General features: G+C 41.1%; 1 non-coding gene and 1 pseudogene across 1 annotated transcript; both read left to right on the forward strand.

The window, feature by feature from the left end:
• Positions 1-5,167: 5,167 nt before the first annotated feature.
• On the forward strand, positions 5,168-6,224 carry LOC138080306 (3-beta-hydroxysteroid-Delta(8),Delta(7)-isomerase pseudogene; annotated as a pseudogene).
• Positions 6,225-22,145: 15,921 nt separating this feature from the next.
• On the forward strand, positions 22,146-22,292 carry LOC138080535 (small nucleolar RNA SNORA57). The gene has a single exon (XR_011144992.1). It is a non-coding gene; the product is annotated as a small nucleolar RNA SNORA57 (small nucleolar RNA).
• Positions 22,293-24,297: the final 2,005 nt, after the last annotated feature.

Genomic DNA, 24,297 nt, shown 5'->3' on the forward strand with positions numbered 1-24,297 from the left:
ATCAAGTCAATATCTACCCATTCTTGAACAGTAAAATCTGAAAATGGAATGTGTGTCTAAGCCTTTCCTTAATTTCGAGAAGCATGTACTAAGGATATATATGCTTTTGTCAAACTCCATTATAGTCACTGGAAATATAAAAATGAAAAATACAGTTCATACTCTCGGTGGATTTGTTGTCAAGTATTAAGTTGAACCACATGAAATTGCGTCGTCTTTTTAGGTCAGAATGTTCAAACATCAGTTCAATCTAAATATATGTGTGTGTTACATGTATATTAAATAGAAATTTATAATAATAGAGATATGAACAACGTGCCCTGAAAAAGTGCATTGTGCTGCCCAGAACAGTCTGTGAAAGCTTTCCAGAGATGACATTTGAGCTGAATTTCAGAAAATGATTGGGAGTTCACTGTGTGTTCATGTGAAGTGAAGAGAATGAGCACATTTCAACAATAGGAAACAGCGTGTGCAGAGTTGTTGAACAGAGAAAGGGTCTAGCTCATGCAAATGCTTCAGATTGCTTGGAACGCCAGGTATGTGGAAGGTGACAAAAGAGGCAGGCTAAGGAAGCAGAGGGAAGATGTTAGAAGGTAGGAGGTAGCAAGCCAAAGAGATGATGCTATCCTTGAAATTGGTGAGCTGTGTATAATCCACAGAATGCGCAACACAACTTGTTAGGGTTCATAAAGGAAGTATTACTATTTATATGTATATTTTACCTGGGTCTTTTCAGATTTTCTAATTGTATAAGGACTACAGTATATATAATTCTTTCTGCAGGACTGAATGTAAATAATTTCTAAATAAATAAATATATATGTATTACAGTGTGTTAGAGACTGAATTGTGTCCCCCCACCACCACACACACACACACACACACACACACACACACAGAATTTATGTTGAAATCCTAACCTCTAGTATTTCAGAATGTGACCTCAATTGAAAATAGAGTCATTACTGATGTAACTGGTCAAGATGAGGTCATATTAGTGTCATGTTAGTCACTCAGTTGTGCAACTTTGCAACCCCGGGGACTGTAGCCAGTCACGCTTCTCTGTCCATGGAATTCTCCAGGCAAGAATACTAATGTGGATAGCCATTGCCTTCTCCAGGGAATCTTCCCTACCCAGGGATTGAACCTGAGTCTCCTGCATTGACAGCAGATTCTTTACCATATGAGCCACCAGGGAAGCCTCCATATTACAGTAGAAGTAAAGTGAAGTCATTCAGTCGTGTCCAGCTCTTTGTGACCCCTTGGACTGTAAGCTACCAGGCTCCTCCCTCCATGGGATTCTCCAGGCTAGAGTACTGGAGTGGGTTGCCATTTTCCTTCTCCAGGGGATCTTCCCAACCCAGGGATCGAACCCGGGTCTCCTGCATTCCAGGTGGATGCTTTAACCTCTAAGCCACCAGGGAAGCCCTATATTATTGCAGTAGAGTGGGCCACTTTGTTATAGCAGCCCTAGAAAATGAGTACATGCTATGTGATCAGAAAGTGTAGAGGCTGTATGCACTACTGCATATAAAACAGATAACTAATGACAACTTACTATATAGAACTTCCTCAGTATTCTCCGTGGTGCCCTAAATGAGAAAGAAATCCAAAAAAGGGCAGATATAATGTAGCTGATTCACTTTGCTGTACAGCAGAAACTAACACTTTGTGAAACAACTATACTCCAATAAAAATTTATTTTTAAAAAGTTTAGAGGCCTTGATTAGATTATGAGAAACAATAAAAGAGTTGGTTTATATTTAAGATTTCAAATTATTTATGTCCTATAATTACTCAGTCTCAGGATTCAATAATTTACTTATGTTGAATTGATTTATTGACTTCCAGTACTTTCCTTCTTTAAAACATTAAACTTTGCAAATAACTTTCATTTGTGTTTGGTATAGTTTATGTTAAAGGCAGAAGGAATTAGGAAATACTTACCTGTAGCTCAAAACAGATACGGTGATAATTTTGCAGCAGTTTTAGGGGAAAAAATTATATTTAAGAAAAGTATTTAATCCCATTAGGCAGAAGTGAAACTAAAATCAGAAACAGGATCCTACCAAAAGAAGTCATAGCTGTGAACAGTTTAATACTATATCATAATTGTAAGAGGATTGCAGGTAAAACATGCCTTATTCTAGCTACATAATCTTCAAGTACTAAGTACAACCAGTCCTTTTTATATATGACATATGTTAGTCACTTGCCTGAGGTTCCAAAACACAGTTTTTAAGGTCAGGAATGATACACTAAAAAATTATCCATTTGAAGCCTGTTTATAGGTCAGCAAGATCCAAAAGTCAGCAATACACTGAGTAATGATTATGTCAGTACAAAGTATATTATGTATATTATATTTTGGGCATTTTAGATCCTTATGGGACATGGAATATTTGATAATTTTTGGCCTTATACAAATATATAATAGCCCTTTGAAATGCTACTTTAAAAAAAAATCTGTATCATTGTAATAGTTCTACTGTCCTTTAGATAAGTAGTTGTCAGACTTTCTAAAAGAATTCTTTCTTCAAATGAATTCTTATGTGGAAGCCCATTATACAATAATTATGCAGTTTACTCCATCAAAGAATACTTTATAGACCTTTGTTTTTTTTTAAGATTGGAAGGATGTGGTGGGTCTTTGTTGCTCTGCTAGTTTTATCGAGTTTGCTCCTGGCGCTAGGAGCAGGGTCTACTCTTTGCTGTGGTGTGCGAACTTACTGTGGTGACTTCTATAGGGGAGCACAGGCTCTAAGCCCGCGGGCTTCAGTAGTTGCGCTGCATCAGTATATGTAACCCAGGGACTTAATTGCTTCCTGGTGTGTGGGATCTTCCTGGGCCAGGGATTGAACCGATGTTCCTTGCATTGCAAGGCAGATGCTTAACCACTGGACCACCAGGGTAGCCCAACTTTTGATGTTTTAAATCTTTGATTCTTATATCTAGCCTGGAAGTTCTGTATTTTGTGAATGTGTATTTTATATTCACTGTGTAATGTTAGCAGGATGAAAAGGAATTTACGTGATAGGAATAAAAAAATATGCTACTGACCTATGATCATAGGGCCTATACCTGAAGTTGCTTTCCCACAGGGTAATTGGAATATAAGAATATATCTATTGTCTCTAATGTGGTCCCCTCGTTTATGACCAGCACAGCAGTCTGCGACCTGTATCTTCTTGGTCAAGGATAAAATGTCCTCTGTTCTCATTAAGAGACTCCCCTTTCTCTGCTTTTACCCTAGTTCTTTTAATAATTTTTGGTTTTGCTCTCTATTCATTTAACTACACCTTTGCTACCTTTGGACTCAAAAACCTGTCTGTCCAGTTGAGTATCTGGTTATTTTTTCCCTCACCCATGACTTATAATCATATTGCTGTAAGCTGAGAAATATTTGAAACTATGTATACTTTTTATATGCTTACCTTGTTATAAAAATTAGCACCATATAGAAAGGGGATAGCATTGGAGACTCAGAATTACAGTCTTTACATTCAAAGCATTTATTAGATGACTAATTTTTTTAAGATCAAGATATGTCAGATGGTCAATCTGATAACACATAAATCACGATTTACTCTTTTAGCCAGTGCTTATTGAACCCCTATGATATGCTAACAGTCATGAAAAGTTTGAAGTATATTTGTTATTTAGTCGCTAAGTCATGTCCAACTCTTTTGCTATTCTGCCTGGCAAACTAAGTGAACGTGATCCAGCTTTACAGAATAGATGGATTACACACAAAGAAACCTCTTTATACACACACACACATACTTCCTGGTATAAGCTGTGAAAGAAACAAATGGAGTTCTACTGCACAAGTAGAGAAACTAAATAGAACAGTAAGAAAAGGAATGGGAAGTAAAAAGAAAAACATTCTAGGCAGGGAAGAGCTTGGGCAAAGGCCCTTGAGATGGGCTCTGGAGGGAGCTGAGCTTGTTCAAGCAACAAAAGCACGTTAAGTTCTATGAGGAAAATATCTTTCTCTTTTGTCTAAAACTATATTTTAGGACTTCTCTCGTGTCGCAGTGGGTTAAGAATCTGCCTGCCAGTGCAGGGGACATGAATTCAGTCCCGGATCTGAGAAGATTCCACATAGTACGAAGCAGCTAAGCCCGTGCACCACAACTGCTGAGCCTGTGTGCCTCAGCTACGGAAGCCCGAACGCCCTAGAGGCCACCCAGCGCAGCTGCTGAGCCCACGTGCCTACAGCCTGTGCTCTGCCACAAGAACAGCCCCTGCAGTGAGAAGGCTGCGCACCGCAACAAAGAGGAGCCTCCACTCACCACTAGAGAAAGCCCTAGTGCAGCAACAAAGAAGATACATTTTTTTAAAATAATATAGAACAATGTATTTTAAATTAAATAGGCACTGCAGAAATATTTGTGTATGACTTAATAAATATCTGTGTACCTGTAAATAAATATCTGTATATAGGATGTAATGAGGACAGGCTGAAGTTCAAAAGGTAGGTAAGGAGTAGACCTCACAAACCCTGTTTAAAAAAAAAAAAAACTGGGGGATCTGATTTCATAAAGCCTCACTCACAGCCATGTGAGGAATTGTTTGCTGGGGATTAAAAGTGGAAGAAGGGAAACCCGGGTTCATGAGTGCAGCAGAGGTGGAGAAAGTAGACCACCGAAGCCACTAACTGTGTTAGAGCCAGGCCAGTGGGCCGACCTTGCTGCTTCAGCATCTCAGCAAAGGGAATGTATCTGGTTTCTCTTTTTATCCCTAGAACTACCATAGCCCCTCAACCCCCAGACCAATCCTGGAAAGAAATTAACCTTTTTAGAATTTAATAAGCCCGTGAGGAAAGTAATTTCAGAGTTTCTCCTAGGTCTTTGTTTTATTGAGGAAGTGACCATCTGAAATGAAATCACAAAGAAAATTAAAAATGCAGATTATTCTACAAGATAACAGACTTGTAAAAAAAAGTCAGTGCCATGGAGAAAAAGGCAGAGAAACATTCTGGTTATGTACTACAGTCACCTTACTCCCAGTGAATATCCCTTTTGAAGACATTTTACCACATGTACAGAAGCACAAACGAGGGGAAAAAAATTTTTTTTTTTTTGTTAACGCTCAATAAAACCATTCAACTTAAACTAAAAACACTTTTTTTTTTTTTTTTAAAGAAGGCTTGGAATCTTAGTGAGACCCAGGAGCCTGTGGGAGGGGCCGCTGCAAACGCGCTATTGACCTACAAAGACATGACCACCAACACCAGCCCCACGCACCCCTACTGGCCTCGGCATCTGAGACTAGACAACTTTGTGCCTAATGACTGCCCCACCTGGCATATCCTGGCTGGCCTATTCTCCGTCTCTGGAGCCTTAGTTGTGGCCACATGGCTGTTGTCAGGGCGGGCTGCGGTCGTCCCACTGGGGACTTGGCGGAGACTATCCCTGTGCTGGTTTGCAGTATGTGGGTTCATTCACTTGGTGATTGAGGGCTGGTTCAGCCTCTACCACGCGGACCTTCTCGGAGACCAAGCCATCTTATCTCAACTCTGGAAAGAGTATGCCAAGGGAGACAGCCGATACAACCTGAATGATAACTTCATGATATGCATGGAGACTGTCACGGCTTACCTGTGGGGACCACTCAGCCTGTGGGTGGTGATTGCTTTTCTCCGCCATCAACCCCTCCGCTTTGTCCTACAGCTTGTGGTCTCTGTCGGTCAGGTATATGGAGATATGCTCTATTTCCTGACAGAGTACCGTGATGGATTCCGGCACGGGGAGCTGGGCCACCCACTCTATTTCTGGTTTTACTTTGTTTTCTTGAATGCCCTGTGGTTGGTGCTGCCCGGACTCCTCATACTGGATTCTATAAAGTGACTTGCTCATGCCCAGAGCATACTGGATGCCAAAGCCCCCAAAGCCAAGAGCAAGCAGAACTAAAGAGTGATGAACTAGGCTTAAACACCGGCTATTGAGGAACTCTCCACCTGCCAGAAGATTCCAATCCTTGCTCCCACAGGTTGGAAGGACAAATCGAATTGATCTGTCAAACTCAGGTTGATGGGTGGGCAGTGGGAAGAAAGGAGCTGTGTGGAGCCAGTCAGGAGCCAATGGGACAAAGGTACAAGAGAACCTAGGAAGTCTGTGATGGGGACAATTTTTTTTTTTAACTTTACAATACTGTATTGGTTTTGCCATACACTGACATGAATCCACCACAGGTGTACATGAGTTCCCAACCCCTGAACCCCCCTCCCACCACCCTCCCCATGTCATCTCTCTGGGTCATCCCAGTGCACCAGCCCCAAGCATCCTGTATCCTGTATCGAACCTAGACTGGCAATTCGTTTCTTACATGATAGTATACATGTTTCAATGCCATTCTCCCAGGGACAATTTTTTAAATCAGGAAATAAAGATCTTGACCCTAAAAAAAAAAAGAAGTCTTGCCTCTCTCATACCTCCTCTGGCGTGATTGTGAGGGGATGGCTTCTGTTGTGAGGACTCCACCTCCAGTTCTAGGGAGTGAGTTGAGTCTAGGTACTCGCAGAGAAGTCTTTGGGAAGCTAAAGAGCGATTACTTGATAGAGAACTCAGAAGGACATTAAGACAAAACTCTCTTTTCCCCAACATATACTGAAAATAACCTTGAGTGGAGCTATGAGTCTTAATGGTTGTTTAATATAACATTGATCAGCACATAGGTTCTCAATGAATGGAGATTTGTTACCTCACAGAGTAGTCTGTTCTACTTTTGAATTCCCCCTAATTGTTAGGAAGTTATTTCTTTTAACCAAACCAGACATTTTCCCCATGTTATTCCCACCCATTGTATATAGTTTTACCCTCTAGAATCTTGGCAAATATGGCTGATTTCTTTTGTTGGAAGTTTAAAATTTAATTTAATTTGGCATGGCTGCCTGGATCTCTTTTAATCTGTAAAAGAAAGTGAAGCTGTAGCAAGAGTTAAATTTATTTGATGCAGTAGAGCAAGTTTTCCATGTGAAAGCAAATTTTGTCTTGGGATGTGCCAGTCACTAAAGCCTTTTTAATGAGGCAACTCAGTCTGTTCCTATAAACTGCCAGTTTATTCTCCTGGATCTTAAAGGAACACTAGCTCCAGGTGGGCAGGCCTCTTCTGGAGTAATAATAACCAAAATAATTAAAAACCAGATTACTGCCCTAGTCCCTCCCCCTCCCTCATTCCTACACCATCTTCATAGCTAGTAGAGGAGTATCAAGGTCGTCCTCTGAGTTCTAGGGTGCTCATCCTTTCACTGGGCTTCCCTGCTGGCTCAGTTGATAAAGAATCTGCCTGCAAAGCAGGAGACAGAGGTTCAGTCCCTGGGTTGGGAAGATCCCCTGGAGAAGGAAATGGCAACCCACTCCAGCATTCTTGCCTGAGAAATCCTATGGACAGAGGAGCTTGGCAGGCTACAGTCCATGGGGTCGCAAGAGCAGGACATGACTTAGTGACTAAACTACCACATACTGAGATACTTCCAGGTTCTGCAGAAAGTGTGGCTGTCCCCTCAACCACACTCTGCCTTTCTCTGCTGCACTGTTCCCTGCCCTCTTGTTTCAGTAGCTAACATCTCCACAAGTTTTCCTTCTTCTAGAAATGTACTTTCTCAGGCATGTATGACCTCTAGCATTCTCTTCATATTGTGGTTTTACGAATTTTTATTATTGTGTTATGGCCTCTTGAGGGGAAAGAGATAAATATGCATTATCAGCTAGTTTGAATCAGAATTGTGGTTAAAGTCATTTTAATATAAATCATACTCTATAGAGATTTTTGGCATATTAACAATTCAGTGATTTTTAGCATATTCACAAAGTTGTATAACCATCCCAACAATCTAATTGCAGAACATTTTCATCACCCCAGAGAAGTCACATACCATTAGCAGTCACCTCCTATTTCCTCTACTCTCCTGCCAGCCCCAATCAGTCACTAATCTACTTTCTGTCCATAGATTTGTCATTATTGCTGTTTGTAGAGGGGACGGTACAGATAGGAAGAAAGGTGAGCTCTGGTCTGGAGGGGACCTTCTACTTCTGATCTCTGCTTATCGGCCATCACAAAATTTGAAGTTAAAAATCCCTGATTCTTTGAAGATTAATTTCATTCCAAGAATTTCCATCCAATCTTCAAAGGTATTCACATACAGTACCCATAAACATGGGTGGGTAGGTAGGTAGATACCTAATTTAATCTTATTTCATAACTTTAATCTTATTTTGGGGGAATGACCCTAGTGTGCACGCACATGCGCACACACCCATCTTGTCCTGAGTTGTATTTCAAAGACTTGTTTGGACTGACAATGAAGGACACCATGGCTGAAACACTTTCCTCCAATTCCCTAATTCCTAGGTTAAGACATCCAAATACTAGGTGATGGTAAAGGGTGGGAGTCGATAGAATGACCCATGGGGAATGACTTAGAGAAAACACCCCTCTCTGCCTTGTGTACAACCAGAACAGAGAGACACAAGGAGGGGCAGCAAGTCTTTACTGGGTACTTTTTCTAGCCAGGGCGTCTGGGCCTCCCCAGCACCTCTACCCCTCAGGAGTGGTCCTTTATGATGTATCAGCTCCCCAGAGCCACCATTGGCTGTCGGGAGTGTCCTGATGACCAAACAAAGCAGAACAGGTGTGACTGGGGAGAGGTATATATACAGAGGGCAGGCCTGGCAGACAGGTAGACAACTGAGTGGCTTCAACATGGCAAAAGTGACCGATCAATCTTGGGAGCCAAAAACCACAAGCACCAAGCGGTGGAAGAAAAGGAAGACCCTCTCTCAGCCTGGATCAAGAGGCAAGGTGAGATGACCCTACCCAAGCGCCTCCTCTTCTTTCCCATTTATACCCTCTGCCCCTCCCCTACCCCGAGATAATCCTGTCCCAGCCTGGCACAAACCTCCTTCTTAGTCCCCCACCCTTTCCCCCGACCCTTCTCCCAACCAATGACCTCTGGGCTCACCATTGCCTTAACAGGTGGTGAAGATATATAAGAAGGTAAAAAGACCACTCCATGTGTGTTCAAGAAAAAATTACTCCCCAAAAGTTATAACTACAAGAAGACAAAAGAGAACAAGAAGGGCCAAGCTTCAGCCAGTTCCATAGACTGAGCCAAACGCAGCCAGGCCAGGTCTAACAGCCGCTGTAGAATGACGCCACTCTGAGATAAGACCTAAGCAAACAGCGCCTGCAGAGCAAGCTTCAGAGACCTGAGAACAATCTGCTATATCTAGAGTCCTGGCTGCGGAGAAATGGCCAACTGCGTAGACACTGGCTCAGACACTGATGTGAAACATGGGACACAAATGCTGGTTATTAAAATCAGCAAGGTGTGAGAAGCCCCTCAAAAAAAATACAATAAAATTAGGCACTCTGCATACAAATGAATCGTGTCGCTTTAGTGTTGTCTGAGATTTTTTCTTAAAGTGAGAGAGAGAGAGTGAGATTACAGAGAAGCTTAGCATCTTTGGTTCCCCCCATGTCTACCTGAGGAGAAAATGTACATGCAGCTCACCAAGAGTGGAAAATACCCTTTCTGCCAGGTTCTCCAGCCCTGGCAGACCAGTTTTTACCATTTCTGTACTTGGTAGTCAACGCTCATTTTCAAGTGTGAGTGAAGTCAGCAGAGCACAGCAGTGCCAAATTCACTCTAGTAGGTAAAAGGCAATGGAAAGGGGACGGGGGAGAGACAACAAGGAGAAGGCTCTGACTTTCTCAGTCATAACGCAGAACTGGGCTGTGCTGGTCACCTGGAGTAATTCGGTTGTGAGTTGAAGGCCCCTGATCCTCACAGCTCCCTCATCCTTTGCTGGCCTGGTGGTGAGTTTTGTAACAAAGGACAGGATGGCAGCAGTTCCAGCCACTAGGAGAGGGTAGTCACAAGGCCACACTGAGCAGAGGCTTCAGCAGATACTCATTGCTGCCCTGATTCTGCCTACCTTCCTTCGTCTCACCCTCCCATCAGTCTCTCCCACCCCCACCTCCCGCTTTAAGCCCGGAATGGAGTGCTCACTCAAAGTCGCCCACAGAGGTGGAGATGATTGGGAGTCCAGTATTTATTGATTAGAAAGTGATCCTCGGGCATGTGTGTGTCTCTCAAAGAATTTGAAAAACTATTCACCTCCATATATAACTTTAAGTTGAAATTCAAAATTTCTATTTCTTAAGTTTAAATATTTACTAAGGATATAATTTGTAATTTGTTGTAAACATTGCTATTGAAAATAAAACTGTTACATCAGTCTTTTCTTTTTTAATTTTTATCTTTATAAATTCCACCCCAGAATTTATGCTATAGAATTAGACTAGAGAAGTGCCACCAGACAGGGTTATTATTTGGCCTCTATTTTTCTCTCAAAAGCTTTGAATCTGAACCAGCACATGGTTGATGTGCCATGCCATATGAATGAGATGATTTTTCTTGTGTACACTTTTAAAATATCATGTGACACTGGCCTGAACTGTAAGGACAAGTGCCTATCTGACCCCTCTGCTCTGTAGCTGTGGCACACATTAGTTACAGGCTATACTTCAACAGTGAAGCCAGTGAATTGATTGTAGGCAGTTGTTCAGGGGTGTTCACTTAAAAACCAGATGTCCAGCGTTGCACAGCTTCTTTTGTGAACAGGAATGCCCTGACCACATTTTGGTAGTGAAAAACACAACGCAGGTGTATCTCTCTGGATTTGCTGTTTACAGCATAACACTGAAAACAGTCCTAAATTACCTTATGGCTCTTCCTATATCTTTTTATTAAATTTAAAACAAGTACTTTTGTCCCCAGGAAGATGGTCCAAAGAAAACGATAGCATTAACTGTCTCTGGGAGGAGGAACTGAATAGCCAGGACCAGCATGAAAGGGAAACTTCTATTGTATGTCCTCTTGTATCTGTGGAATGTTAAGCCATGTGAATGCACTGCATGTTCATATTTAAAGTCTTAATTTAAAAAATGAGTTAACTGTTTGCTGGCCTGAATTGTTAATAAGGTGTATTTATTTTGATTTTCAATCATTAAAACATTTCTCTACTTCCTAAGGATTTATTTATCCAATAAGCATACATAGTAATAACATAATAGCAACAAGAAAATTACTGTCAGGAAGACATCAAAACAGTATAATGAAGCCAGATTAGGGGGGAAAAGGGCCCAATAGGAAATTAAGATTCAGTACCCCAACTTTTTTTTTTGAGCAAAGGGAATTCCCTGGCTGTCCAGTGGTTAGGACTCCACACTTTGACTGACGGCTGCCCAGGTTCAATTCATGATTGGGTAAGATCCTGCAAGCCATGAGGCGTGGTCAAATAAACTAAAAGATTAATACAATGAAATTCATATTAACACTCTTAACCTCGATGTCATGAGTTAAAAGTTACAGATACCAGGTTTTCTTTTTACCGCTGATCACACTCCAGTGTTGGTCTTCCACACTCCAGTGCTATCTGGAACCTTTTTGATCTTGTTAACAGCTTCATCAGACTGTCTTGTCAGGGCTTTGCCCTGTGATATTGGATAGCATATTCTATCACCAGAGCTGCTGGTCTTGTTTTTTCAAAGATACTGCAGACCTGAGGGTGCTACGTACTTTTGCAACTTGAATCTAGGCTCATTTACGTTTAAGAGAATCTTGAGAACGTGCATTAATTAATCATTAACTTTTGTCAGGTGTGTTGTAAGCGGGTGCTGTGGAACTGGCATAAGGCAAGGAAAGAATTGGCTCTCTTTGAAGGAGTTAAATCCTTTCATGATAGACCAGAGACCTAGTAGTAAAATGTTTCCGTGGGTACTATGAACAAATTAATTAAACCCTGGGAAGGGGTTGTGGGAACTTTTGTTTATAGCCAGTCAGTTAGAAGCACAGATAACCACTGGGATCTCTGGTGTCTGAGGTAGAGGGTGTCCTGATGGGACTGACCCTTAACCTATGGGATTGGATGCTGTCTCCTGGTAGATAGTGTCAGAACTGAATTAAGTAGTAGGACACCCAATTGGTAACTGAGGATTGATGGGGTGGGGCAGAAAACCTACACACTGTAATTGGTATCAAAATTGTAGTAAACAAACAGGTGCAGGATTCAGGTGCCAAACCTAAAGAGGGAACAAGAACACTTAAATGAGATTACTGTTAGAATGACTGCATCTAAGTTAAAAACTAAATGATGAGGCTAGTAAAACAACTTTAAAGTAAAAGAAAGTGGTGCAGACTTTCTGGTTTCATCTCCCTCTGTATTTAAGAAGTAAAGAGTACAATGGGGTTTATATGTGTCCTTTTGAATTATGATTTTCTCAGGGAACATGCCCGGTAGTGGGATTGCTGTGTCATACAGTAGTTCTGTTTTTAGTTTTTTAAGGAACCTCCATGCTGTTCTCCACAGTCAGTTCAGTTCAGTCACTCAGTCGTGTCCGACTCTTTGCGACCCCATGAACTGCAGCACACCAAGCTTCCCTGTCCATCACCAACTCCTGGTAGCTGTATCAATTTACATTCCCAACAGTACAACACTGTTCCTTTTTCTCCGTACCCTCTCCAGCATTTATTATTTATAGATTTTTTTTATGATGGCCATTCTGACCAGTGTAAGGTGATACCTCATTGTAGTTTTGATTTACATTTCTGCAATGATTAGTACTTTGGCCACCTCATGTGAAGAATTGACTCATTGGAAAAGACTCTGATGCTGGGAGGGATTGGGGGCAGAAGGAGAAGGGGACGACAGAGGATGAGATGGCTGGATGGCATCACCAACTCGACGGACATGAGTTTGAGTGAACTCCGGGAGTTGGCGATGGACAGGGAGGCCTGGCATGCTGCAATTCATGGGGTCTCAAAGAGTTGGACATGACTGAGCCACTGAACTGAACTGAATGATTAGTAATGTTGAGCATCTTTTTATGTGGCTCTTGACCATCTATGTGTCTCCTTTGGACAGATGTCTAGGTCTTCCATCCATTTTTTGATTGAGTGGTTTGTTTTCTTTGATTTTGAGCTCCATCAGTTCAGTTCAGTCACTCAGTCGTGTCCGACAATTTGCGACCCCATGAACTGCAGCACACCAGGGCTCACTGTCCATCACCAACTCCCGGAATCTACCCAAACCCATATCCATTGAGTCAGTGATGCCATCCAGCCATCTCATCCTCTGTCGTCCCCTTCTCCTCCTGCCCTCAATCTTTCCCACAATCAGGGTCTTTTCAAATGAGTCAGCTCTTCACATCAGGTGGCCAAAGTATTGGAGTTTCAGCTTCAACATCAGTCCTACCAATGAACACCCAGGACTGATCTTTAGGATAGACTGGTTGGATCTCCTTGCAGTCCAAAGGGACTCTCAAGAGTCTTCTCCAACACCATAGTTCAAAAGAATCAATTCTTCTGCGCTCAGCTTTCTTTATAGTCCAACACTCAGGCATCCATACGTGACCACTGGAAAAACCATAGCCTTGACTAGATGGACTTTGTGGTCAAAATAAAGTCTCTGCTTTTCAATATGCTGTCTAGGTTGGTCATATCTTTCCTTCCAAGGAGTAAGCGTCCTTTAATTTCATGGCTGCAGTCATGGTCTGCAGTGATTTTGGAGCCCAGAAAGATAAAATCTGTCACTGTTTCCACTATTTCCCCATCTGTTTGCCATGAAGTGATGGGACTGGATGCCATGATCTTAGTTTTCTGAATGTTGAGCTTTAAGCCAACTTTTTTACTCTCCTCTTTCACTTTCATCAAGAGGCTCTTTAGTTCCTCTTCACTTTCTGCCATAAGGGTGGTGTCATCTGAGGTTATTGATATTTCTCCTGGCAATCTTGATTCCAGCTTGTACTTTCTCCAGCCCAGCATTTGTTATGATGTACTCTGCATATAAGTTAAATAAGCAGGGTGACAGTATACAGCCTTGACATACTCCTTTTCCTGGAGGACGTACTCCGCTTCCTTTTGGAATCAGTCTGTTGTTCCATGTCCAGTTCTAACTGTTGCTTCCTGACCTGCATACAGGTTTCTCAAGAGGCAGGTCAGCTCAGTTGTTTGTATATTCTGGAGACTCCTTTGTCCATTGCTTCATTTGCAAATATTTTCTCCCATTCTGAAGGCTGTCTTTTTGGAGGGAGGTCCAAGAGGGAGGTGACATATGGCTGATCCAGTTCATCGTACTGTAGAAACGAACACAATATTGTAAAGCAATTATGTCCTAATTTTTTTTTTAAGAAGTAAAGGGTATAAACTGGAGACCAAATAGTTTTCTACTTGCTTTACCCAACAAGACCTCCAAATAGCAGAAGTTATTTCAGAGAAGGAACTGTTTCTATTTGACAAAGAGAAAGGATAAATAACAGGGACCATCTGGAGAGAATCATGTATCTTGGTGGGCATTTCTGGGAGTCTCTTTTTTTACCCTGTTCTTTTTTTTTTTAAGTACTTATTTGCCTGCACCAGGTCTTAGTTGCAGCATTCAGGATCTGGTTCCCTGGCCAGGGATCAAACCCAGGCCTCCTGCATTGGGTGTGTGGAGTGGGAGAGCAAAGTCTCAGCCACTGGACCCCCAAGGAAGTCCATGGGGAATCTTTAATGAGGGCTCCTCTAGATGCCAGACAAGCTGCTCTCTACACCGCCCCCATTCCCAAAAAAACACACACAAGGGAATTATCCTCATTCAGGAGCTGAGACACTTCGTATCCGGGCTTCTCTTCTCTTCTGATAAACCTGGGTCCCAAAGAAGGCTCCCAGGTAGACCATTTTTTTCTTAAAAAACATTCTTAATATTTGATCTGAATATTTTCACTTTTTAAATGCAACCTATCAAAATATGTTTTTTTTTCATTTTCTAGATCATTTAAGCCTAAAATTGAATTTGTTTTAATAGTGGTATGTGAAGAATTCTGACAGATACATCCATTCATCACTTTCTTTAAAGCTTTTTCATTTGTTTTCACAATATTTACTCCACACTTAACATTGATCTGTTTTGTTTTATGTTCTTAATCCCATGATTTTCAACTTGCTGTTTAACCTAAACCTCAGACTTGGGAACCATCTCTTCATTATATACTTGTACTTAATTGTTCATCCTGCCCAGATGTTTTGCATTTGACTGAACATGCCCAGTTCTTTTGACAATTTCTCATAGGTCTAATTTAGCAAACCTTTAATCAGTTCCTGTTCTCTGAACACTCTCCAAGTTGTTTTGTTTTGTTTTGTTCCTACAGCCTGGCATATAAAATTGAATATAGCTTGATCCAGCTGAAGCCTGGCCAGTGCCAAATCAAACAAAAATAATTGCTTTTATCTTTTTTTCTTCATATATGTCTTAATATAGTGGTATTAAGTATTTCTCTCTCGTTTCAGTACAGAGTCTCATTCACTTGACACCCATCATAATCGTCAGATGTCACTTGACTTTTTCATCTTTGGCTGTCTTAGCTGGTATTTCTGTTTGTTGCAACTTAGTAAAAGTTAGCATTAAAAGTTAAATGTTAAATCCATAGAAAGATTCCTTGTATTTTTATTTCCAAGATTGTTCCATGAATATTTGGTATAAATGTGAATTATTTATCATTCACTGAGGCTTGTATTGGAGAAGGCAATGGCACCCTACTCCAGTACTCTTGCCTGGAAAATCCCATGGACGGAGGAGCCTGGTAGGCTACAGTCCATGGGGTCGCTAAGAGTCGGACACGACTGAGTGACTTCACTTGCACTTTTCACTTTCATGCATTGGAGAAGGAAATGGCAACCCACTCCAGTGTTCTTGCCTGGAGAATCCCAGGGATGGGGGAGCCTGGTGGGCTGCCGTCTATGAGGTCGCACAGAGTTGGACATGACTGAAGCAACTTAGCAGCAGCAGCAAGGCTTGTATAATTCTGAATCTTTCTGTTATACAAACTGGAAAGGATTCAGATGGCTAGGTACCAGGAAAGGTTACTGAAAACTGCAGAAAGAACAGGCTGCTTTTGCTTACTCCTGTCAGAGTTCATCTGTAAGGATTATAAACCAATTTCAGCCAACTTAAGTAAAGGGGAAAGATACCAGTATTTTCAGTAGGCTGGAGAATCATCCTTAGAAACTAGCAAACATCATGAGTGCTCCAAAAAGCAAGACTCTCAGCCACACTCTGAAGAAGCACATTAGCATCCCCTTGAGATTGCTGTTTGGTTCTTCCCTAGTCCTTCAGCATTCTAAACCCTGTAGTTGCAGGAAAAATGGGGTACGAGAGGGTAGTCACATCCCAGGTCTCGGATGAATTGCTGGGATGGGCCACCAAGTGGGGATCCTTGGCTTTACTCAAGGAAGAATTCAAAAGCCAGCCACAGTAAAGTGAAAGCAGTTTTATTTAGAGAGATACATATGCCATAGACAGAGTGCAGTCCATCCCAGAAGAGAGAGTTACCCCAAAATATGGGGTGATTGGTTTTTATGGGTTGGGTAATTTCATAGGCTAAGAAACAAGAGTATATTCCAACTGTTTGGGGAAATAGATGGGGATTTCCAGGAACTGGCTCACTACCCACTTTTTTGACAGCCTCAGAACAGTCCTATTGCTGGTGGGTGTGTCTTTAACATGCTAAATGTTTTATAGTGAGGCTCAAGGTCTACTGAAGTCAGCTTTTCTACCATCTTGGGCCTAATTGGGTCTAACTACCTTATGTCTTATCCTTACTGGGTATATCATTCCTTTAAAGATTATGTCCTACCCCCTGTTTTATAGGATCCTAAAAGCAACAAGACTCAATCAGTGCCCTTTAGGACATTACAGACTAGAGAGAGAGAAAGATACACAAATAGTGAAGTATAAAACCAAGTGTTTAACTTGATGTATGAAAAGTATATTGTGCTAAAATTGAAGTCGTGGAAGGTCCTGGACACAGCTTTCACGCCCTCTACCCACCAAATCAGGGCATGTCATCCTTCCAGAATATCAGTATGTTCACCAACCAGGAAAGGTTCCTGGTTCCTTCCTTCCTTTTCTGAAGGTCTAGGTGACTCAAAGCTCAACCCTCTTAACACTTGGTTGGTCTTTATGCTGACTAAGCCCCATCCTGAGCCATGTCATTAGATAAAATCGGGTGTGATCCAAGATGCTTATGAATAACAAAGATACTCTTATCATTCAGAAAATTCCCCTAGAGGCCAAGTGACAGGAACTCAGAACAAAGACCAGAGAAATTCTTTATTATTACAACAGAGTAGAATGAGAAAACAGACATTTTTTCATAATAGTGAGTTAGCCAGTGGCAAGTGAAATAGCATGACTGTGGGATTTTACTTAATCCCTAAGAAGTTGTATAATGGTCAAGTTACTTTCCCCTTAACTTCATATGATCTCTGTAGCCCTTATGCTAGTAATTACATCCCTCACTTCTGTCTACAGAGATGAGAGAACTGAATTTGCCTTTATTTAGCTGATTATCACTTTCCACAGTGAAGTAAGGATGTGTGATATTCCTCATGCTAGTACTATTATTTTTAACATATTTAGGACACTGCTTCATTCATCCTGTAGCTCTTGCCATTCTTCAAAAATTTTGTTTTAAACTTTGGGTGATGATATACATTTGTTATTTGTTGAAGACATAATCTAAGACTCACTTTCTTCACATTTTTTCATCCTTCCTTTTTTCTTTTTCCCCTTTCCATGGACCTGTTTATCCAACTTTAGTACCAGCAATCATATAGCATTTGTATCATACAGCAATCATACAGTATTTGTCTTTCTCTTTGGAAGTTAAGATTGATCTATGCCAGTTAGGATGCTTTCAGCAACAAATGATATGGTTAAACGCCAATTGGTCTAAACCATAAGGAATTTTATTGGCTAACATGAGTTTCCTGGAGCTGGGAGTTTGGCTACATCTATAAATCTCATGGGCTGTAAGGACAAGAAGTGGGTATTTGAACAAAGGAGTAGTTAGGAAGGAGAAGGAACAAAATGGACATTGGGTGGGCAGCCAACATTATTCGTTCTACCTGAAATATTGAACTGGCAAACTGATAGATAATAACAAAAACAGCATTTATATTGTATAGTATTTAAATTTATGTAGTATGTATAAGGTGGATACTTTTATTGTTCTTCCTGGCAGGTTAAGACTCTGTTTTCACTGTGATAGCTGGGATTCAATCCCTGTTTGGGGAACTAAGAACCTGCAAGCTTCAAAGCATGGCCAAAAACAAAACAACATAATTCACCCATCTTTTTCACTTCCCACCCCCTATCTCTGGCAACCGCCAGTCTGTTCTCTGTATCTATACACTTGGTTTCGTATACAATTCCACATTTAAGAGAGATCATACAGTATTTGTCTTTCTCTGACTTTTTCACTTAGCATGATACCCTTGAGGTTGTAAATGGTAAGATTTCGTTCTTTTATGGCTGAATAATATTCCATTGTGTATGTGTGTATATGTATATATCACAGTTTCTTAATCCATTCATCCATCAGTGGACACTTGGGTTGTTTCCACATCTCGGTTGTTGTAACAAAAGGCTGTCTTGATTGGGATGCATTCATTTTTTTCAGTTAATAGATAAATACCCAGAAGTAGAATTGTTGGAGGAAACACACTGACTAAAACTGCCCACCCTGTCCAGGGACCATAGTAACAATTTGTGTGAGTTATTTTACAACAGGAGGGCCTGGTAAGGAACATGGCACTAACAAGCCACCCCCGACTGGAAGAAATTTCAGAAAGGTCAAAAGGAGACACCATGTGGCCATGTGTCCTGAGTCCTACCACCTCCACAAATCCTTGTTGGCATCCATCTTGGCCAAGAAATGCATGCCCACCCCTTCACCATAGAACCCGAGATTGCAAGCCACCTGACAGAGCAGCCTCCCTGGGTTCCCTTACCCCCCTGCTCTCTGCCCAGGCGCCCCTGCCCAATAAAGCGTCATGCTTTGTCAGCGTGTGTGTCTCCTCAGACAGTTCATTTCTGAGTGTTAGACAAGCACCTACTTGGGCCCTGGGAAGGGTCTCCCTGACTGCAACAGAATTTCTGGATCATATGGTAGTTTTATTCTCAATTTTTTAAGGGATCTAAGTACTGTTCCCCATAGTGGTTATGCCAGTTGACATTTCCACCAACAATGCAGAAGGGTTCCCTTGCTCTGCATCCTTTTCAACACTTACTTCTAGTCTTTTTGATAACAGCCATTCTAACAGATATGAGGTGATATCTCATTGTGATTTTGATTTGCATTTTCCTGATGATTAATGACGTAGAGCATCTTTTCATGTACCTGCTAACCGGTTATCTGTATGTCTTTGAGGAAGAGCTTGTGCTATCTTCTGTGCTGTTCTGTGCTTAGTCACTCAGTCATGTCCAACTCTTGCGACCCCATGAACTGTAGCCCGCCAGGCTCCTCTGTCCATGGGGGAATTTTCCAGACAAGAATACTGGAGTGAGTTGTCATGCCCTCCTCCAGGGGATTTTCCCAACCCAGGGATCAAACACAGGTCTCTGCATTGCAGGCAGATCCTTTACCATCTGAGCCACCAGGGAAGCCCAAGAATACTGGAGTGGGTAGCCTATCCCTTCTCCGTGGGATCTTCCTGACCCAGGAATTGAACTGGAGTCTCCTGCGTTGCAGACAAATTCTTTACCAGCTGAGCTTCCAGGGAAGCCTATTCAGGAAAAACTGTTCTATGCAGTTTTTAATCTGATTATTTGTTTTCTGATATTGAATTATATGAGTTCATTATATTTTTAGATATTAACCACTTATCAGGTATGTGATTCACAAATATTTTCTCCCATTTGAGTAGATTGCCTTTTCATTTTATTGATGGCTTCCTTTGCTGTGCAGAAGTTTTTAAATTTGATATAGCCCCACTTGTTTATCTTTGCTTTTGTTGCTTTTAATGTCTATTATTCTTATTCTACAGATGATGAAATTAAGAGAGCTTAAGTGACTTGCAATGATATTGCAGAAAGATGAATTACCTACTACAGGTGTGTGCTTAGTCACACAATCATGTCCAACTCTTTGTGACTCCATGGACTATATACCATGCCAAGCTCCTCTGTCCATGGGGATTCTCCAAGCAAAAATACTGGAGTGGGTTGCCATGCTCTCCTCCAGGAGATCTTCCCAACCCAGGGACTGAACCCAGGTCTCCCACATTGCAGGCAGGTTCTTTACCCCCTGAGCCACCAGAGAAGCCCATCACAGTAATTTTATCAACACAGTCCAATTATTTGGTGGTGATGAGATATGAAACTCAGAGTAAATTCTTGTTTGATTTTGTGTCTTGCATATAAGATCCTCTCAAACATAGTAAGTTTTATTTTAAAGAATAATTCAAGTAATTTATTAAGGATATGTAATATGACAATAGCCAAAAGGTGGAAACAACCCAAGTTTTTATTGATAAATGAACAAAATGTGGTATATCCATAGAGGTGAATATTATTAACCTTAAAAAGTTCTGATACATACTACAACATGACTAAAACTTGGAAACTATGCTAACTGAAGTAAGGCAGACACAGAAGGCAAATATTGTATAACTTCACTTATTTAAGGTGCCTGGATTAGTCAGATTCATACAGATGAAAAGTAGAATGGTGTTTACCAAACGGCTGGGGGATGGGGTTGTTGTTGTTTACTTGGTAAGTCGTGTCCAACTCTGCCATCTATGGACTGTAGCCCCCCAGGCTCTTCTATCCATGGGATTTTCCCGGCAAGAATACTGGAATGGATTGCCATTTCCTTAACCAGGGGATCTTTCGGACTCAGGAGTCGAGCCTGTGAACCCACATCTCCTGCACTGGCAGGTGGATTCTTTATCATTGAGCCATTAGGGAAGCCCAGGGATTGAGATAATGGGTAGTTATTGTTTAATCGGTACAGAGTTTCAGTTTATGATGCTGAAAAAGTGATGATGAAATCTTCAGATAGTAGCTGATTTAATATTCACAACAGCCCTATGATGTAGACACTATTATTATCTTCATTCTATGATTAAAGAAATCAAGGCATAAAGTGGGTTAAGTAGTTTGACCAAGATAATGTAATTGGTAAATGTCAGAGCCTGGGCAGTTGACTTCAGAAGCTATGTTGTATTAGTTAATTTTATTACATTCCTTGAGGGAATTTCAGATGCTTTGGGGGGCTGAAAATGGAGGAAATCCTGCCCTAACAACCAATAGTTTTCTATTTATTCAGTTTCATGTCCAGTGCCTGAATAGGGAAAATGAATTCATAGAGTTCATTATTTTATTTTTGCATTACAGAATCTTAACTTGGAAGAGACTTTTTGACTTTTCCAGACATTGGACTTTCATGTACAACTAAATTTTCAAGATAATTTTGGAGACTAACATGGAGTTTTTTACTTTCAGTTTTACTAAGGTAAGTACAATGAAAACATGAAGCTATCATTCATTACCACTATTAACAAAAAGGATATCTTAACACCAAAATAAATAGGAAGGTCGTAAAGACAGAAAAGGAATCCAATTCAGTTGGATGAATTTACCTTTATGAAAATGACGCTTGCTGCTTGTTTCTTATTTCACTGAATGTACCTGTGGTTAGTGTAAACCTTGACATAGAGAAGCAACATTCTGAGAAAGAACAAATGAATATTTGGTCTCAGTCAACCACCTCCCACCAGTATCCAGTTGCTTGGACTCTATCACATTATACCAAGTGGCAGGGAGCCTCTGATGGCTCACTTGGAAGAATGTGGTTTCTCTAAGGTATGTTTAAATGACATCTTCACTGGGCTGTTTGAAAGTCTGTAGGGGCCTGCAGATCTTACCTACCTTTAGTGCGAGGGTAGCACTTGCTGTAGCAGATTACTTTGGACATTTACCCTTTTATAGCTTATGCCATGAAATTTCTCTAAATACCTATTTGAGTATAAAATACAAGGTGATTTTATGGATTTTAAATCTCGTTTGTCCTTGATTCCCATCTAGGTAGGCCACCAACTGTGATCTATAACAGGAAAATGGATAGATCTGAAATTATTTATGTTGCCCTCTATATAGACACATTAAAAAACAATTTGTCTCTCATTCTTTCAAAGAGACAAAAATATATGTTTTTTTAAATATCACAGCAAGGGAAGGTGGCGACTGAGTGAGTATGGCCGAGTAAACGTGGAGGTCGGGCTGCAGATCTCAGGGAGGGAGACGGTGCCTGTGGACCCTCCTTTTCTTGACGGGGGCCGCCGGGTGCGCAGTCCCGATCTGCATACGGTACAGATGAGGGATGGGCTCTGGCCCCCTCGGTGTCATGTCTTCACTAACAGCGGCCACAGTCTACCGGTTCTGTCATCAAGCGCTGGGACACAGAGGAAAAAAAAGAGGTGGGGGCGGGGGGGTGGCGGAGGAAAAAAAAAAGAAAAAGAGAAAGGGAAAAAGAAACAGAAAAAAAAAGGAAGAAGAAAAGAAAAAAAAAATCACAGTAGCTGTTGAGATGTGTGCTAGCTTGATGAACTTGTGCTGAATATGGAAATACTCTTCCAGGCCAAGGAAATCTGAAAGAAAATGATCACCTTAACAAGGTAATTTTAAAGTTGCAGCACATTTGAATTTCCTCAGGTATCACCAGTCTGAAAGCCCAAAAGGAGAATAACATCAATAGCAATAATTCAGATTCCACTGACTTGTCCCCACTGGTTCACAGACGGACTTCATATTTGTTTCTAGGAAGTCCCAGAGTGTGTTTGAGAAGTGCCCTAACAATTCTGTGATGCTTTCCTGTGGTCTCCATCAAAAGGCAGTGTGGCTTCTGCCCAGCCAGGGGCTTCGGCAAAACCTGCTCACCAGTGAGGTGAGCCTCAGCGGTGGATACACTATAGGCTTGCGTCAAAGTTCCCACTGCATATGGAAAACGTGTCATGTCTGTATAATTGCAGCCCTAGCTCTAGATAATCAACCTATGCACTTGTTTTTCAGTTGAGGCTTATTTTTATTTTAGAAAAACCTCTTTGATTAGTAATGACAGGAAATATATGAATATTATATTTTGAATTAAGCATTTTAATTCACCCACTCCTTCAGTGAATATTTATTGAGCACTAGTATGTGCTAGGCAGTGTTCTACATGCTAGGGATAAATGATAAACTAAGCTCCTGCCCTCATGGAAAGTTACCATTGAGTTCATGATGCCAGCTCATTCTGCAAGTACAACATCTTGATTTCCATCAAGTTTTCTGAGATTCTGGTTTAAAGAGTTTCTACCTTCAATAGCACAAATCATTTGAGTGGGAGAGGGGCCAGTTATGTGTTTTCTCTTTTATAACTGAAGTAACTGTAAAAAGAGGAGGAGAGGTATGAGGGTAAAAATAAAAAATGTTGCGTTTTGCTGGATTTCAGATTGGGTCTCTCCGTCTGATTGATGCCCTTTACACTCCATGCAACTTCTTGCCTAGACCTTCCCCAAGACTTGACAACTTAAACACTATAGACTAGTTTGGATTTCCAACTGATAGCTCAGTTGGTAAAGAGTCCGCCAGCAATGCAGGAAGACCCAGTTCGATTCTTGGGCCGGGAAGATCCCCTGGAGAAGGGAAAGGCTACCCACTCCTGTATTCTGGCCAAGAGAATTTCAGGGACTGTATAGTCCATGGGGTTGCAGAGTCGGACACGACTGAGCGACTTGCACTTCCATAGACTAATTTACTTTCTAATGCATTTTATGGCATTTGAAAGCCCTCCAGTGGCCAGATACTATATTTGAAATTTTTTTTTTTGCTCTTCTGTATTTAGGCATGAAGTGTACTCATGTTTCGGGCTTCCCAGGTGACACAGTTGGTAAAGAATCTGCCTGCCATGCAGGAGACTCAAGAGCTTGATCCCTGGGTTGGGAAGATCCCCTGGAGTAGGAAATGGCAATCCACTTTAGTATTCTTGCCTGGGAAATTCCATGGATAGAGGAGCCTGGCGGGCTACAGTCCATGGGGTCACAAAGAGTCAGACAGGGCATGACTGAGCATGCATGCACTGTACTCACGCTTGCAACTTACTTTGAAATGTATCAAAAAATAAGATGGATTAATGTATGATAGAGAGTTGTATAGATGGTTAGATGTGTGGTAAAACAAATATAACTATTAATTTTAGAGTTCAGGTGACAGGTATAATTTGTCACTGAATAGGTCATGGTATATAGTTTTTTCAACTTCTCTGTTTTACATTTATGTAATAAAATATTGAATAAAAATCTCTTTGCCAGACTCTGAAGATTTATACCTATTACTTCATATTATAGAATTAAAATTTTGTGAAGATAATATTTAAATTACTTTTCAATAAAATTGTCTTCATTAATGGATGTGGATTAATTTTTCTTAA

This window comes from Capricornis sumatraensis, chromosome 5 (assembly GCF_032405125.1).
Source record: "Capricornis sumatraensis isolate serow.1 chromosome 5, serow.2, whole genome shotgun sequence".
NCBI lineage: Eukaryota > Metazoa > Chordata > Mammalia > Artiodactyla > Bovidae > Capricornis > Capricornis sumatraensis.